Source organism: Falco cherrug, unplaced genomic scaffold, assembly GCF_023634085.1.
Source record: "Falco cherrug isolate bFalChe1 unplaced genomic scaffold, bFalChe1.pri scaffold_35, whole genome shotgun sequence".
Classification (NCBI taxonomy): Eukaryota; Metazoa; Chordata; class Aves; order Falconiformes; family Falconidae; genus Falco; species Falco cherrug.
The window spans coordinates 1,029,788-1,046,460 of record NW_026599480.1 but is presented as its reverse complement, the minus strand read 5'-3'; the positions used below and the strand labels follow the sequence as shown (position 1 = coordinate 1,046,460).

Genomic DNA, 16,673 nt, shown 5'->3' with positions numbered 1-16,673 from the left:
GACAAACATTTGTATTTGAATGGCGTATATTGCAAGGAAAAAGCTTTACATATAATTTCTAGTGTAATTTCATAAAAAGTGTAACTTTTGAAAGTATAAATTAACGCTGCTTGGAGAATTCATTTAGAATGAAAATATTACTTCTTTATACTTGACAGATGTTTGAGGATTTTGAACACCTGCTGAAGTCAAACCCAGGCCAAGCTGGGACCGGCCTCGTCTTCCTCGTACTCCCCTCCCCCGCGCTGGGAGGCCCAACTCCCCCAGGCCCAGCTCCCGCAGCCTCCCCTCACAGGGCTGGTGCTCCTGCCCCCGGGCCAGCCCGGCATCTCCCTGCCGACCTCACACGGGCTGGGCAAGATCGCTGGGGCCGGGGGGCCAAAAACCAGCCGTGCTGGCAGCACCTCAGGAAAAACAAATGTAGGAAAGGGCGAAACCACCACACGGGCAGAGAAGGGGAAAAGCATGTGAAAACCAGCCCCGCAAACGAACACCCAGGTCAGCGAAGGAGGAGGGAGAGGTGCTGCTCCAGGTGCCAGAGCAGAGATTCCCCTGCAGCCCCGGAGAGAACCATGCTGGAGCAGATACCCACAGCGCAGTGCTGCGGAGGACCCCGTGCCAGAGCAGGCAGATCCTTCCCGAAGGACCTGCGACCCATGGAGGGCCCAGGCTGGAGGAGATTTTCCCCAAAGGACTGCAGCCTGGGGGAGGACTCACACTGGAGCAGGGAAAAGGGACGAGGACGGAGCAGCAGAGAAACTGCTACGTCCCGACTGCCGACCGCAGCCTCCCCGCGCTGCCTGGGGAGGTGGCAGGGAAGGAGCGCAGCAGAGCTTGAGCACGGGGGGTGCCGACGTGTCCTTCTCAGGTTGTGGGTCTTTGTTTCTCACTATCCAAATGTATTTTAATCGGTGGAGTCTGTTTTGCCAGTGACGGTCACTGGGAAGTGACAACCCTGCCTTCACACTGACCCACAAGCTTTTTCACCCCGTTTTGTCAGGGAGGGGCAGTGGCAGCACTGGGGGGGGAGTCTGGCCTTTGGCCAAGGTTAACACTTGCCTAATTAAAATTTAGCATAGTTTAATAGCCCTAGTAAGTGATGCTTATGTTTACATAATGCTTTGTGTATAAATGCAAGCATCGTATGACAGTTGATTTTTGTTATATATTTTTTTATTTATTATTTTTAAGCAAAGCCATTATTTTGCTGTACTCTTTGTCATTAGCTGTTGAGGGGTGTGCTGGTTGTGGCTGGGATAGTGTTAATCTTCTTCGCAGTCGCTGGTACGGGGCCATGTTTTGCAGTTGGGCCGCAAACAGGGTTGGTAGCACGGGGATGTGTTCGTTACGGCCCAGCAGCGCCCACACAGAGCCAAGGCCTTTCCTGCTCCTCACCCCACCCCACCAGCGAGCAGGCTGGGGGTACGCAAGGAGCCGGGCCGGGACACGGCTGGGACAGCTGACCCCAGCTGGCCCAAGGGATGTGCCATGCCACGCGGCATCATGCTCAGCATATAAAGCTGGGGGAGGACGAAGGAAGGGAGGGACATCCAGAGTGATGGCACTTTGTCTTCCCAAGTATTTGTTATGCGTGACGGAGCCCTGCTGTCCTGGAGATGGCTGAACACCCGCCTGCCCATGGGACTGGGACGTGCTGGATGAATTCCTTGCTTTGCTTTGCTTGCGTGCGTGGCTTTTGCTATTAAACTGTTTTCATGCCGACCCATGAGTTTTCTCACTTTTCCCTTTCCGATGCTCTCCCCCACCCCACTGGGGTGGAACAAGTGAGTGGCTGTGTGGTGCTTAGGTGTTTAGGTGTGGCTGGGCTTAAACCACATCAAGGGGATATAAAGAAGAAAAAGCTCTTGCTGACTTTTGATGACCACATTAGAAGGAACTGAACTGTACTTTGCAAGAAACTGCTTCTCCAGCTCTGACTAGACAGAGAACCAATGATAAAGTAAGGCACGTCGGCTGGTAATACAGGCGACATCTCAGGCTAGGTGACAGTTTCACAGCTTTTGAGGGGGATCTCTAATCAGAAAGAAATATTATATCAAAATATGAAATTAAATTACTTAGGAATGCATACAAAGAAATAGTGTTTTAAGGGGAACTTGTAACAGCTGAAGACAGAGACTTGAAAACATACCCATATGAACCACACCAAGCTCTTCCAACAGCAGCACAGCCTCCTTGCAGGTTGAAGCTTGTAACCGGACATCCTCCGAAGTTGGGTCAGATGAGTGAGTTAAACCAGGGTCATCAGTTACTTCCATTTGTCTGCTGACCTACAAAAAATACAGTACTTTCTGTAATTCCACTGTCTAGTATTACAGACCATTACAAATGCACGAATGATTCATTCTCTCCTTCACAGCCCACAGATTTGTCTCAAATACAATAAAGCTGCATACCATCAGCAATTTGTACATCTGGTCGATCACTACATAAACACTGCTCCCATCTAAGTGATTAAAAGCTGATAGAAACAGTTTATCAAGAAACTAGTTTTACAATACCTCGTTCTTTTCACTCCTGGTTGTTGCTGCAGGTCTAGAAAACAGAAATGTATTTCAGTACTGGAATACTTACTTTGCATTATGAAAAATACCTCAAGTTGCTTTGAAAACTTAATTGCAGAACTGAATTAAACTAAAATCTGGTATAGTAACTTTGCTAGATATAGTTCAAGACTGAAACAGTTATTGTGTACTATTATGTCTACTGGAAGGCTAATTTTTCCACAAGATGTTAAGCAAATAGTTGAAATAACTGTTCTCTCAACTTCACACAAAGTGACAGAAATCTTGCAGGTACAGAGATGTAGCTCTACGGTTACGTGCATTCCCTGTTTAATACCAGGGGTTTAGCTCTCTTCAGTACCGAGAATCCTTCTCCTACAGGTCAAAGAACTGTAATTTTGGATTCTCTGGTGTCCTGGGTCTGGCTGGGATGCAGTTTGTTTTCTTCACAGCAGCCCACACAGGGCTGTGTGTTAGATTTCTGACCAAAACGGTGTTGATAACACACCAGATTTTTAGCTAGGGCTGAACAGCGTCAACAACTTCTCTTTCTCACTTTGCCACAACCCACACAAGTAAGTTCAGGGTGGGCAAGAAGTCAGGAGGGTACGCAGCTGCAAGAGAAAAGGTGGAGCGGGGAGCAGGGCAAAAAATCCTGAGGTACCTGCAGTGAAAAAACCTGAGATACCTCACCCTTTTTAAACACATGAAATACTTCTATGCCTGTGCACACACACTCATGTAATTAATCAGAATTTGTGCACGTGACCTTATCGTTAACTTGGCCAGCATGCTCAAGGCACTCTAAACAAAAAAGAAGTATTTGTCAACACAAAGCGCATCAGGTAGTCACACAAAAGAACAAGAAAGAACAAGAAAGAACATCAGGTGGTCACACGAAAGAACAAGAATCTTCATAGGCATCATATTTGCCAAAAACCCCGAAACACAACAAAACCCCAAACTTGCCTCCAGCTCTCAGGCCAATTTTTATCAGTAAGTTTTACTTGTAACATTCCTTACGTGCATAACTTCCTTCATCCTGAGATGTTTCACTGGAAGTGCTATCATCCGGTACTTGACCATGATTGCCACTGGAAGAGCTCGTCTGCTGATGAGCCTTCTGCTTTCAAGGCTTTTATTTTTCTTTGCACCTTTGGCATTCAGGGCAACTTTACTGCATTAAACAGAAAGAAAAGAATCACCAAGTGAGTAGGTTTGCAAAAAATATTTCTGTGAAACAGACATACTTAAGATGATGTCCAGAAACAACTGAGACGAGAAATATCTATGATAAAATCACAGACTTACTGCAAAGATCATGGAATATGCCCAAGTATTTAAAATCCTTGCCCTAGGAGTGAGGGGGACACAGGGAATCTGAGCTAGATCTTAAGCTGGACTATATCCAATAGCCACGGTACAGAAAGCATCTAGAGCAGAGATTCCTTTGAAGAACAGACAGGAAAAAACTCCTGCTTAGGTTTACATTAAAATATGTGTGCCTTCTTTAGACTTTTGAGATTGGTTTGATAATGTCATCTCTTTCTGACAAAGGGCACATTAACTTAATGAAAAGGAAAACACCAACTGCACGGAGATCACTAAAATCACCTAGAAAAGGGAGGAGTAGCAAACCCCAAGTTCCTACTTTTCTTTTCTAGGTGGCCATTTCCTACAAAAATAACTGCTTTTTCCAGTCTTCGGTTCGGGTTTTGAAGATGCATTTTGCCTCAGTGTTGACATGGAAATCACAGGAATTTAGGTGGGGGTTTTCTTTTTTTTTCCCCTTTTCTTTTTTTAGAGCAGGCAATAAATTTGAATCCAAGATTGATTAATTCAGGTTTTACCCCTGAAATAATATAAAATGAAATCTTTTTTTTAATTCATAGAGAAGCATTTTCACAAAATTACACTACAAAATGTACTATGCCATTGAAAGTACTTTGAATTCACTCATGATGCAAGACATAACAAAAATACAGCCCTTAGAAAGATAACAATATCTTAAAACATGAGGAACAAAAAAAGTGAAAGCATTACTGATGGACAAAGAGTTAGGAGGACTGCACAATGTTAGAACACCACCAGAAAAAAATCAAGTGGAACTGTGCTGGGCTACTGCTCCCTGAACAAGGGGAGGAAAGAAAAAAAGATCCCAAACCCACAAACACAACTGGTTTCACAGGGAAGAGGAATTTTAGTGCAAGGCAATGAAGACACACCATGCAGATATCTCAGCACATGAATTATTAGTCAAGACCCTGTTCAGAAGCTATTTTCATTCTTTGATTCAGAAGTGGAACTGATAGAATTGTATGGATTCCTTTTTAAGGGAATGAAGTGTAACTACTTGCACTGGAACCGAGTGCCACCTACTGTTAAACTGGAACAATAATGCATTCCGTTTTCCAAAAATGGGGAAAAAGACAACTCTCCACTGTATTCACCAGTCACCTATTTCCATTAGAACAAAACCCAGTTCGTAGGAAGCATCTTCCCGTCGTGACCAATAGCTCAAGTGAACAGGAAATACTCTGCCTGGCTCCAGAAGGCTGCGGGTCTCCCCAGGCTCTTTTACACACGCTCCGTCGCTGCTATCGCTTCAGCAGCGGTTTTACCTCCCAACAGAGACTTCCTTAAAAACATGTTCTGACTTTCCTGAACAGTGGATTGTATCTCACAGTTTCATTGATTTGCACAGCAGAATCCTGCAGTTTCCGTTGAAGCTAACGAAGACTGTGTGCTTTCAAACCCAAGCACATTCAGCACCTCCACCATAACTCTGAGTTAGAGCTATTGCCTAAACCACTACATGCTGCACACGCTGCCCGTGCCAGCCCTGGCTAGCCCAGCCCTGTTTTACCGATTCATCCAGGCACTTCCATCAGTGCCTCTGACTTGCTGAATTTACACATGAGAAACCAGGCATTTCTGACCAACACCCATGCTCTTTAACCGCACCGGTTATTTTTAAATTAATGACACATTACTAATTAAAGTGACCAAGACAAGTCAGAACTACAGCTCGGTTGTAGTCAAAATCACATGCGTCGCAGATTTTCCCTGAATTTCTTCACAGCATCACCTATGATTGCTGTTGTCAAATACATGACTGCTTCTTTCTTTACCTGCAGAAAGCTTGGCACAACACGTACAATATTGTACAACATACAGCTCCATCTGACAGTCAGACCAGAATGACCTTCCTACAGTGCAGGCGGGCTGCGTATCTCCAGTAGCACCCACAGCCCCAGCCTGCACTGCCTTAGAGACAGCAAAGATCCACGCTGATGAGAAACGCTCTCACGCACATGGCATTTCACCTTGTCCACGGATTTGAAACACAGGTTGCTTTGCAAAATTTAATTGTATGGTTTCGTTCCAAGGCAAAACAGACTGTCCAACAACTTCTGACTTACACTAAAAACCATAAATATCCACCTTCCATATGAACGGATACATGCCAGGATATGTACTGCTGATGAATTTTTTCGCATGCTGCTGGGGAGCAATACCTGCACGTGTTCATCTTTTTGTCCATCTCTACTGGGATTCCTTCTAGCTGGGTACGTTGCATCTCAGGGTTGTATGGAGGGGATTACCTCCAAGCAGCGGGACAGATCACCCCTGTCGCTCCTAAACTGCCTCTGCTGAGCATCTCAGTGCCTCCCACAGTGGTGGCTTGCTCAGGAAGAGGTGGCCTGTGATGGCGCCTCTCCAGTGCACATGCCCACAGGACCACCGAGCAAAGGACTATCCCACACCATCTTTCCCCTCTCTGAGAAAGAAAGCACGTACCTATCTATGGCTAATCTCCCTTCTGAAGCAGTACAGCTCAGCTGAGACCTCAGACTGCTTTTCTGCAGCACCTGGGATTCTTACCAACACTGTCTCCGTGGACTCTACCCGGACTCAGTTTTGTGCAGAGGAGGTGTTTACTGCCGCATGCGCAACAGCAACGGCAAGGGCAGGCAGCGCAGCGATCTCCTGTTACCGAACGTGCTGCTCTGGGACTCCCAAACAGGCGGTCAGTTATATCCCTGGCAAAGTTCTCCAGCAAAGCCACCCCCGATTTGTACCCACCTCAGCTGTACAAACACGGTGTAAACAGACGCGCAGCGGCTCTTTACCTCCAGCACTGTATGTCCCTTTCCTTCCCATGTCACCACCACCTGCAAAAGCGCTCACGGAAATGAGCAAACCCCACCCGCCAGAAAGAGGCAGGGCTTTCAAAGGGAAGGAGGGTATTCAATGGAAGCTGCAGATGTGCCCTGCCTGGAGAAGGCACCACTGGCAACCCCTCCTCTGTGAGAGCTGGGGAGATGCAGAGGGGGAGGAAGGCAGGCGTCGGGGAGGAACTAGAAGCCCTGGTTTGCTACTGCTGCAGTAGCCCTGGCTGGGGGGACAATAGAGCTCGCCATGAAATGACGATCAACCAAAATATTTCAGAGGGGCACAGCAGGGAGCACAAGCTGCTGGGCGTCAGCAAAGGGCTGTGCTCAGCTTTTCTGCAGCACGTTGTCACAGGCAAGGTGAACACGAAGCACAGGGAGGATCTGCAGTTCTACCTGCCTTGCAGGGGTTTGGCCTGAGCTCCCCCTTTGCAAACCAAGTCACCCTCCCGCCACACCGCACAATCTCTGCTTCATGTATGTCCCAGCAACTGGGGTACCACATGCAGAGAAATCTGAGAGGTCCCCCCTGGTCAGAGCTCTAGTCATCACTGGTTCCAACACCTTCTGATGCTCAGGGTGTCCCCTGCGCCAGTGGTCCTCCCTCCAGGCGCCCCTCCTCCTCTCCATTTGCCCCGGAGTAGACAACTCAACATCACACCCATTCTGGGGAGATTTAAGCCCCAAAGAGCTCAGAACTGGCTGAAGCCAGCACAAAAGCCTATCTTCTCTCTGAGAGTTGCAATGTCCTTACACACCCCCTGTCCTTCCCGTCTCGATCAGAAACCAAACAGGGGAAGCGGTGCACGCAGATAGACAGAGAATACTGAATGGGACACACTGGCTCCTCTCCTAACTCCTTTATTGTCTCAAAGGTGTTTTCATTCTGTTGGAGGAAAAAGAGAGAACTATGTAGAGTCCCCAGGTTTATCCCTGGTAAGCACTTTCACATGTTCATTTAGTAAAGCAGATTATATTCGTTCCTCAGATTATTTTTTTTTTTGGGGGGGGGGGGGGATTATAATGAACTCATTCAGTTTTTAAATCAGGCTTAGGAGCCATGACTCACTGGCTACGAATACGTGTACACACATGCGTGTACAGGACAGCACAGAATACTCTATTTACTCATATGGGTCTGAAAAGACTTTTTTTTTTTTCTATCATTTTTTGTTCTGTGCATCATTTATGGCTGGACTGCATGAACAAGATGGTTTTCTTAATTCTCTGAAAACACTTGCATCTCTTGATGCCTGCACCTCTAAACATAGTGATATGGTCATACAGCCAAATCTGCAAAGCGGATTACTTTTCTTACACCATTCTGGGCATAGCAGGCATACCCATAGAAACACCCCTAATGACCTAATGGTCATGCCTATTTACACATTTATTTCTTCTATTTCATCCTCTGTAAAGAACAAGTGCTCCTTTCCTCGACCTGTCTCAGAAGAAATCTGAATATTTAAGGAATTAAAACAGGTAAGTCGGCCAAAGGAAAATTTAAACATACTTACTTTAACAGTGCCAAGGTGTTATTACTAAAATGCAAGCACTTTGACAGCAGGTATCTTAGCAGTGCTGTGCAAAGTGACAGAGAAAAGCCTCAAGAAAAATCTACTAGAGTTTGGGTCAATACACTAAATCCCAGCACAATGGTTCAAGGGTAAGGGCACTTTAGAACAGAATGCGTCCTGAATCATGTTAGGAAGAAGACAAAGAACATATCCTGCTGGGAAGATCATTAACGATTAGGAAAACTCGACCAGGCTACTAGAAATTTGTCCCAGGTTAGAAAAGGCCAAGAATCTTTTAAAGGACACTACAAAAAAATAACATTTAAGACAAAAGGCAGCGTCGTAGCAAATGGAATTAAAAGGAGTCCTAGAAAGTAAATCTTTCAGTAATAAGCAAGCAAAGCTAATAACAGTTTAGGGCATAGAAAAGATTAGCTCAGCACCAGGATGCACAGCAGACAGGAGAGCAAATTAGTTCTGTCTTTCCAAAATGTAAATGGAGGGGGGGGGGGGGGGGGGCGGAAATTCAGAACTTACGTGTTTCTCTTTATTTTTCCTGCATCTAATTTTTAACTGTTAAGAGAAATAACACAAAAGCTTTATTTTTGCTAATGCCAGGCAACTGGAATCTGGAATTTAAATTAATCCTTTACACACTGCCATTTGGGGATCATTTCTACCAGATCCAACAAGGATACAAGGGATAGGACAAGAGGAAACGGCCTCAGGCTGCCCCAGGGGAGGTTTAGATTGGACATTAGGAAAAAATTCTTCACCGAAAGGGTTGTCAAGGACTGGAACCAGCTGCCCAGGGAAGTTTCAGGGTGGCCTCACCATCCCTGGAGGCATTTCAAAGATGTGTAGATGTGGTGCTCAGGGACACAGTTTAGTGGTGGACTTGGCAGTGTTGGGTTAATGGTTGGACCCAATGATCTTAAAGGACTTTTCCAACCTAAATGATTCTATGATTCCACACTGTTCAAAATGACCTACAGTCTTCCTTCAAAAAAGAGGGTTTATACTGCTGTTCCAATTGTACTGGGTATCAGGTAATCCAGCCTCGTAGCACTCTTTAATTTAAAGGTTACAAGCACCGAGATATCCCCCAGTGACTGCACTTTAGCTAGTTTGATATTAACCTAGACATTTTTCTTAACGTGATTAGCAGCATATCTCAAGCTATGTTTGAACATATTCTTAGGTGAATGGGAGATACTACCAGCTTTTCATTAGACAGAACATGAGTATTTTAAAAAGCCAAACTCCAACAGAATACACAGCACAAGCATGTGTTTCTGCCAAGATATTTTCTATTAAGCAAATCAAATGCATATGGTCGTTCTCTCCCTCTTCTGTCCATACTTAAAATCCAGGCAAATCTGCAGAAGAACAGCGCAAAGAGCAAGGTGTTAGAACTTAGAGAGAAGTTCCACAACTTCTCTCGCACATGCTCTTCTGCTACCTGTAGCTACGTGCTTACCTTTGCACTCACATTTGTTACACAGCACACTTTGGTGCCCGGGAATTTGATTGATTTACATTCGGCCTGACAGAAAGAAACCTTTTTTTTAAACCGTTTGACCTTGTTTCACTTCTAACTGGAAGATCAGTCCTGCCAGGAAGGAGAGGTGAAACCTCACGACAGCTAGAGGGTGAATAATCTCTCTTCAAACTTTAAAACTCTCTGTATGAAGTTTCCTTTACAATTTGTACTCCACCGGGCTATTAAAAATGTAAGAAAAGCACAGCAAGAAATCAAGCCGACCGCCAGTACAGAAGGTGCCAGCAGCTCCTCCTCGTTTCGCGAAAATCCAGCCCTCACCCTGAGGCTGCGGGACCAAATCCTGTGCAGCTGGAAGCGGCAGCGAGCCCTGGCCCCGGGGAAGGGCAGCTCAGCACCCTGCAAGGACGAGGCGCATCGCTCCGCTCCCCGCCACCCCGGGATGCCACACAGCCCCGGCGCCGGGCAGCGGCGGCAGCACGGGCTCGCTGACGGTAACGGCGACCCTCCTGCCTCCCCCGAACGCGTAACGAGAGGCGAAAGCACCGTCCGGGCCGGCGGGCAAAGCACCTGGAGCCGCATCTCCCATCCCGGCAGGCCCGCCACCCGCCGGGCCGCCACCCCCCTCGCACCCAGACGGGGGGCGAGCCCCGGGAAGGGCCGCTGCCGCACCGGGACGTCGCGCAGCCCCTCCGAGCGCCGAGCCCGGCCGGGGCTGGCAGCGACCGTCTCCTCGGGACCTGATGCTGCCGTCCAACGGCCGGATCCCATCGCCCGCCGCGCAACGGATCGAGCACCCGCACGGCCGAGGGACCAGCTACGCGTGTCTGCGGGGACGGGAGCTGGGGGGCAAACCCACAAAGCTAGCACAGCTCTTCGCGACAGGAAAATACTTTATACCCCTGGAAAAACCGTTTACAATGACCTTTAGTCACACTTAATCCTCACTGGGTCTTATGAGCCTCGTCCCCATTTAAAGGCACAGCGGTCTTTAGTTTCACTCAAGTGTTCATGCATAGTTCAAGTAATTTCTGTTTGGTCTTGATATGGAGAAATAGTGTGAAAGAGGGACAATGGACATCGATCGTGATTGTATATGTCTGCTCAAGGAATGTGGGTATGGTGACTGGTCATGGGTGCGGTGTCTGGTCACATAGGCACACAGCTTTGAGGAGACACCTGCCCTTCTTCCTCTAGCAAAGGGGCTGTTTATAAAAAGGATGAGAAAAGGATGAGAGACATTCCAATGCTATCTAGAGGGAGGGAGTGCTAAGTCTTCTTGCTGGAGAAGATCAGATGGTCACAAGGACATGAATCACCTACAAACCTGCAAGACCACCACACTCCAGGCAAAGGACTGATAAGCTAATTAACATACAAAGCAAGAGAAGGTGGGTTTAGGTAACGAATATGTATAGGCGTTAATTGAATATTCATTTGTTTTATTGTATAAATGTGAGATGGTTCGTCACTTCGGGCACGCACGCTTGTGGAGGAGCGATCCCCCGTGCATCTGCGCGCAATAAACATACCTACTTTATAACTTTCGAGTTATAGAGTCTAATTCCGTACGTCACTTAAGAGTTTTAGGAATAAGTCTTATGGTTAAGTCTTAGAGCTAAGATTTAAGGTTAGGTTTAAGGTTGAGTCTTAGAGTTAAGTCTTTGGGTTAAGTCTTATAGTTAATTCTTATAGGTTAAGGCTTAAGGTTGAGCCTTAAGGTTAAGTCCTAGGGTCAAGTCTTAGGGTTAGGTCTTTAGGTTAAGACTAATGGTTACGTCTAAATGTTAAGTCTTAGGGTCAAGTCTTTAGGTTAAGTCTTAAGGTCAAGTCATAAGGTTGAGTCTTAGGGTTAAGTCTTAAGGATGAGCATTACAGTCTTAGGGTTAAGCCTTAGGGATAAGTCTTAGCGTTAAGTCTCTACAATTAAGTCTTTAGATTAAGTCTCAATGTTAAATCTTAGAGTTGAGTCTTTAGGGTTAAGTCCTTAGTTTAAGTCTTAAGGTTGAGCCTTAGGATTAAGCCTTAAGGTTGAGCCTTTGAGTTAAGTCTTAGTGTTAAGGATCAGGGATAAGTCTTAGGGTTAAATAACTAGGGTTAAGTCTTTAGGTTAAGTCTCAATGATAACTCTTAGGGTAGAGACTTAGGGTTAAGTATTTGGGTTAAGACTTAGGGTTAAGTATCAAGATTAAGTCTTAGGGTAAAGTGTTAAGGTTAAGTCTTAAGGTTGAGTCTTAGGGTTAAGAATTAAGGTTCAGTCTTAGGGTTAACTGTCAGGTTTAAGTCTCTAGGTGTAAGTTTTAGGGTTAAGTCCTTAGGTTCAGTCTTAAGGTTGAGTCTAAAGTTGAGTCTTATGGTTAAGTCTTTGGGATAAGTCTTAGGGTTGAGTCTTAGAGTAAATTCTTAAGGTTAAGTCTTTAGGTTAAGTATTAAGGTTAAGTCTAAAGGCTGAGTCTTAAGGTTAAGTCTTAGAGTTAAGTCTTAGTGCTATGTTTTAGGGTTAAGTCTTAATGTTAAGTCTTAGAGTTAAGACTTAAGGTTAAATATTAGGGTTAAGTCCTCGTGTTAAGTTTTAAAGGTTCAGTCTTAGAGTTAAGTCTTACGGTTATGTCTGTAGGTTAAGGCTAATGGTTATGTCTCAATGTTAAGTCTTAGGTTTAAGTCTTAGGGTCAAGTCTTTAAGGTTAAATCCTAGGGTTAAGTTTTAGCATTAAGTCTTTAGGTTAAATCTTAAGGTTAACTCTCATGGTTGAGTCTTAGCATTAAGTCTTAGGGTTATGTCTAAAGGTGGAGTCTTACAGTTAAGTCTTAGGGATAGGTCTTTAGATTAAGACTTAGAGTTAAGTCTAGAGGTTAATTCATAAGGTTGAGTCTTAGGGTTAAGTCTTAAGGTTGAGTCTTTTAAGGTTGAGTCTTAGGGTTAGAATTAGGGTTAAGGCTTAGAGTTAAGGTTAATTCTTAAGGTTGAGTCCTAGGGGTAAGACTTAAAGTTCAGTCTATAGAGTTAAGTCTTAGGGTTAAGTCTTACGGTTGATTCTATAGGGTTAACTGTCTGGGTTAAGTCTTAGGGGTAAGACTTAGGGTTAAGTCTTATAGTTAAGTCTTAGGATCATGTTTTAGGGTTAAGTCTTACGGGTGAGTCTAACTGTCAGGGTTAAGTCTTAGCGTTAAGTCTTAGGTGTAAGTCTTAGGGTTACGACTTAAGGTTAAATCTTCAGGTTAAGTCTAAAGGTTAAGTCTTAAGTTTGAGTCTTACGGATAAGTCTTAGGGTCAAGTCTTTAGGTTCAGTCTTAAGGTTAAGTCTAAAGGTTGAGTCTTAGGGTTAAGTATTTGGGTTATGACTTAGGGTTAAGTCTTAAAGTCTTCAGGTTAAGTCTTAGATTTAAGTCTTAGCATTAAATCTTAGGGTTACGTCTTAGAGATAGGATTTAAGGTTAAGTCATGAGGTTGAGTCTTAAGGTTACGTCACTAGGGTTAGGCCTTTAGTTTAAGACTTTGGTTAAAGCCTTAATGTTAAGTTTTAAGGTTAAGTTTTAGGGTTAAGTCTTAAGCTTAACTGTCAGGGTTAATTCTTATGGTTAAGTTTTGCGTTTAAGTATTAAGGTTAAGTCTAAATGTTGAGTCCTAAGGTTAAGTCTTAAAGTTGAGTCTTAGGGTATAGATAGATATATCTATAGATATATAGATATATATCTTAGAGATAAATCTTAGGGTTAAGGCTTAAGGTTAAGGGTTAAAGTTGAGTGTTAGGGTTAAGTCTTTAGGTTAAGAAAGGGTTAAGCCTCCATGTTTTGTCTTACGGTTAAGTCTTATGGTTCAGTCTCAGGGTTGAAGTCCTAGGGTTAAGTTTTAGGGTAAGTATTAAGGTTAGGTTAAAAGTTTTAGCCTTAGGATTAAGTCTTAGAGTTAAGTTTTAAGGTTAATTTTTCAGGTTGAGTCTTAGGGTTAAGTCTTAAGCTTGAGCCTTAGGGTTAAGTCTTAGGGATAAGTCTCGAAGTTGAATCTTAGGCCTAAGTCTCAGGGTTAAGTCTTAGCGTTAAGCCTTAAGGTTAAGTGTATGGTTTAAGGATTAGAGTAAGTTTTAAGGTTATGTCTTAAGGTTAAGTCTTGTGGTTAAACTTTGGGTTAAGTCTTCGGGTTAGGACCTTACCTTAAAATAATGGTTAAGTCTAAATGTTAAGTCTTAGGGTTATGTCTTAGGGTCAAGTCTTCAGGTTAAGTCTTAAGGTTCAGTCTATGGGTTAAGTCTCAAGTTTGAGTCTTAGAGTTAAGGCTTTGGGTTAAATCTATAGGGATAAGTCTTACAGTAAAGCATTAGGGTTAAGTCTTTAAGTAAAGTCTTAAGGTTAAGTCTTAGGGTTAAGTCTTAAGGTTGAGTCTTAGGGTTAAGTCTTAGGGTTAAGACTTTAGGTTAAGTCCTAAGGTTAAGTTTTAAGGTTCCGTCTTAAGTCTTATGGTTATGTCTTAGGGTTAAGTCTTCGGGTTATGTATAACTGTTAAGTTTTTGGATTAAGTCTTAAGGTTAAGTTTTAGGGTTAAGCCTCAAGGTTAAGTCTTTAGGTTAAGTCCAAATATTGAGTGTTAGGCTTAGAGTTTTAGGAATAACTCTTATGGTTAAGTCTTAGAGCTAGGTATTAAGGTTAGGTTTAAGGTTCAGTCTTAGAGTTAAGTCTTTGTGTTAAATCATATAGTTAATTCTTATAGGTTAAGGATTAAGGTTGAGCCTTAGGGTTAAGACCTAGGGTCACGTCTTAGGGTTAGGTCTTCAGGTTAAGACTAATGGTTATGTCTAAATGTTATGTCTTAGGGTTAAGTCTTAGGGTCAAGTCTTTAGGTTCAGTCTTAAGGTCAAGTCATAAGGTTGAGTCTTCGGGTTAAGAATAAGGATGAGCCTTAGAGTTAAGTCTTAGTGTTAAGCCTTAGGGATAAGTCTTAGGGTTAAGACTCTACAATTAAGTCTTTAGGTTAAGTCTCAATGTTCAATCTTAGAGTTGAGTCTCTAGGGTTAAGTATTTGGGTTATGACTTAGGGTTAAGTCTTAAGGTTAAATCTTAGGGTTCAGTCGTAAGGTTGTCTTAAGGTCGAGTCTTAAGGTTAATTCTTAGGGTTAAGTTTTAGAGTTAAGTCTTAAGGTTAATTCTTAAGGTTGTGTCTTAGGATTAAGTCTTAAACTTCAGTCTTAGAGTTAAGTCTTAGGGTTAAATCTTAAGGTTGAGTCTTAGGGTTAAGTCTTAAGCTTGAGCCTTAGGGTTAAGTCTTAAGGTCAAATCTTAAGGTTAAGACTTAAGGTTGACTCTAACTTTTAAGCCTTAGAGTTAAGTCTTAAGGTTAAGGCTTAAGGTTGAGTGTTATGGTTAAGTTTATGGTTGAGTCTTAAGGTTAAGTCTTACAGTTAAGACTGAAGGTTGAGTGTTACGGTTAAGTCCTTAGGGTGAATTTTGAGAGTTAAGTCTTTAGGTAAATCTCAAGGTTAAGTCTGAAGGTTGAGTCCTAGGGTTAAGTCTTAAGCTTAAGTGTTAGAGTTAAGCATTATATTTAAGTCGTATTGTTAAAGTCTTTAGCTTAATTCTTAAGTTTAAGTGTTAAGGTTGAGGCTTAGGCTTAAGTCTTAGGGTTATGTCGTAATGTTGAGTCTTAGGGTTTAAGTCTTTAGGTTAAGCCCTAAGGTTAAGTTTTAAGGTTGAGTCTTTAGAGTTAAGTCGTGGGTATAAGTCTTAGGTTAAGTCTTAGGATTAAGTCTTAAGGTTGAGTCTTAGGGTAAGTCTTAGGGTTAAGTCTCAAGGTGAATTCTTAAGGTTGAGTCTTAGAGTTAACTTTTAAGGTTGTATCTTAATATTGAGTCTTGTGGTTAAGTCTTTAATGTTAACTCTCAAGGTACAGTCTTTAGAGGTAAGTCTTAAGATTAAACCTTTAGGTTAGTTCTTAAGGAGAAGTCTTAGGGTTAGTTCTTTAGGTTAAGTCTTATTGTTAAGTCTAAAGGTTAGAGTCTTAAGGTTAAGTGTCTATGGTTGAGTCTTATGGTAAAGTCTTTGGGTTAAGTCTGAAGAATTAACCTTAACACTTAACCCTAAGACTTAACCCTAAGACTGAACACTAAGACTCAACCTTAATACTTAACACTAAGACTTGACTCTCAGACTCAAGCTTAAGTCTTAACCATAAGACTTAACACTAAGACCCTATAGATTTAAACCTACAACATATCCCTAAGTCTTAAGACTACGACTTAAAACTAAGTCTTAACCATAAGGCTTAACCCTAAGAAATAATACTAATACTTAACCCTAAGAATTAACCCTAAGTCTTAACTTTAAGATGTAACCCTACGACTTAATGCTAAGACCTAACCCTAAGACTCAACCTTAAGACTTAACCTTGAGACTTAACCCTAAAACTTAACCCTAAGACCTAAATCTAAGACTTAAAACTGGCTTAACACTAAGACCAAACCCTAAGAAATTACCCTAAGAATTAAGCCTAATATTTAACCCTAAAACATAATTCTAAGACTTATCCTTCAGAACTAACCCTAAGACTTAACCCTAAGACTCAACCTTAAGACTTAACCTAAAGACTAAACCCTAAGACTTAACCATAAAACATAACCCTAAGATTTAACCCTAAAGACTTGACTTAACCCTAAGACTTAACCATAACAGTTAACCCTAAGACTCAAATTAAAACTTAACCCAAAAACATAACCCTAAGACTTAACCCTCAGACTTAACAATAAGACTTAACTCTAAGACTGAACCATAAGACTCAACCTTAAGAACTAACCTTAAGATTTAACTATAGGACTTAACCCTAAGACATAACCCTAAGACTCAACCTTAAGACTTAACCCTAAGTCTTAACCTAAAGACTTACCTAAGACTTATCTGCAACACTCAACCTTAAGACTTAACCCTAAGACTAAACCTTGATACTTAACCCTAAGTCTTAACCTAAAGA

General features: G+C 43.0%; 1 long non-coding RNA gene across 1 annotated transcript; it reads right to left on the bottom strand.

The window, feature by feature from the left end:
- Positions 1-2,158: 2,158 nt before the first annotated feature.
- LOC129735129 (uncharacterized) lies at positions 2,159-3,811 on the bottom strand. Its single transcript, XR_008730583.1, has 3 exons — positions 3,549-3,811; positions 2,523-2,548; positions 2,159-2,291 (listed from the first exon to the last, which is right to left on the bottom strand). It is a non-coding gene; the product is annotated as an uncharacterized LOC129735129 (long non-coding RNA).
- Positions 3,812-16,673: the final 12,862 nt, after the last annotated feature.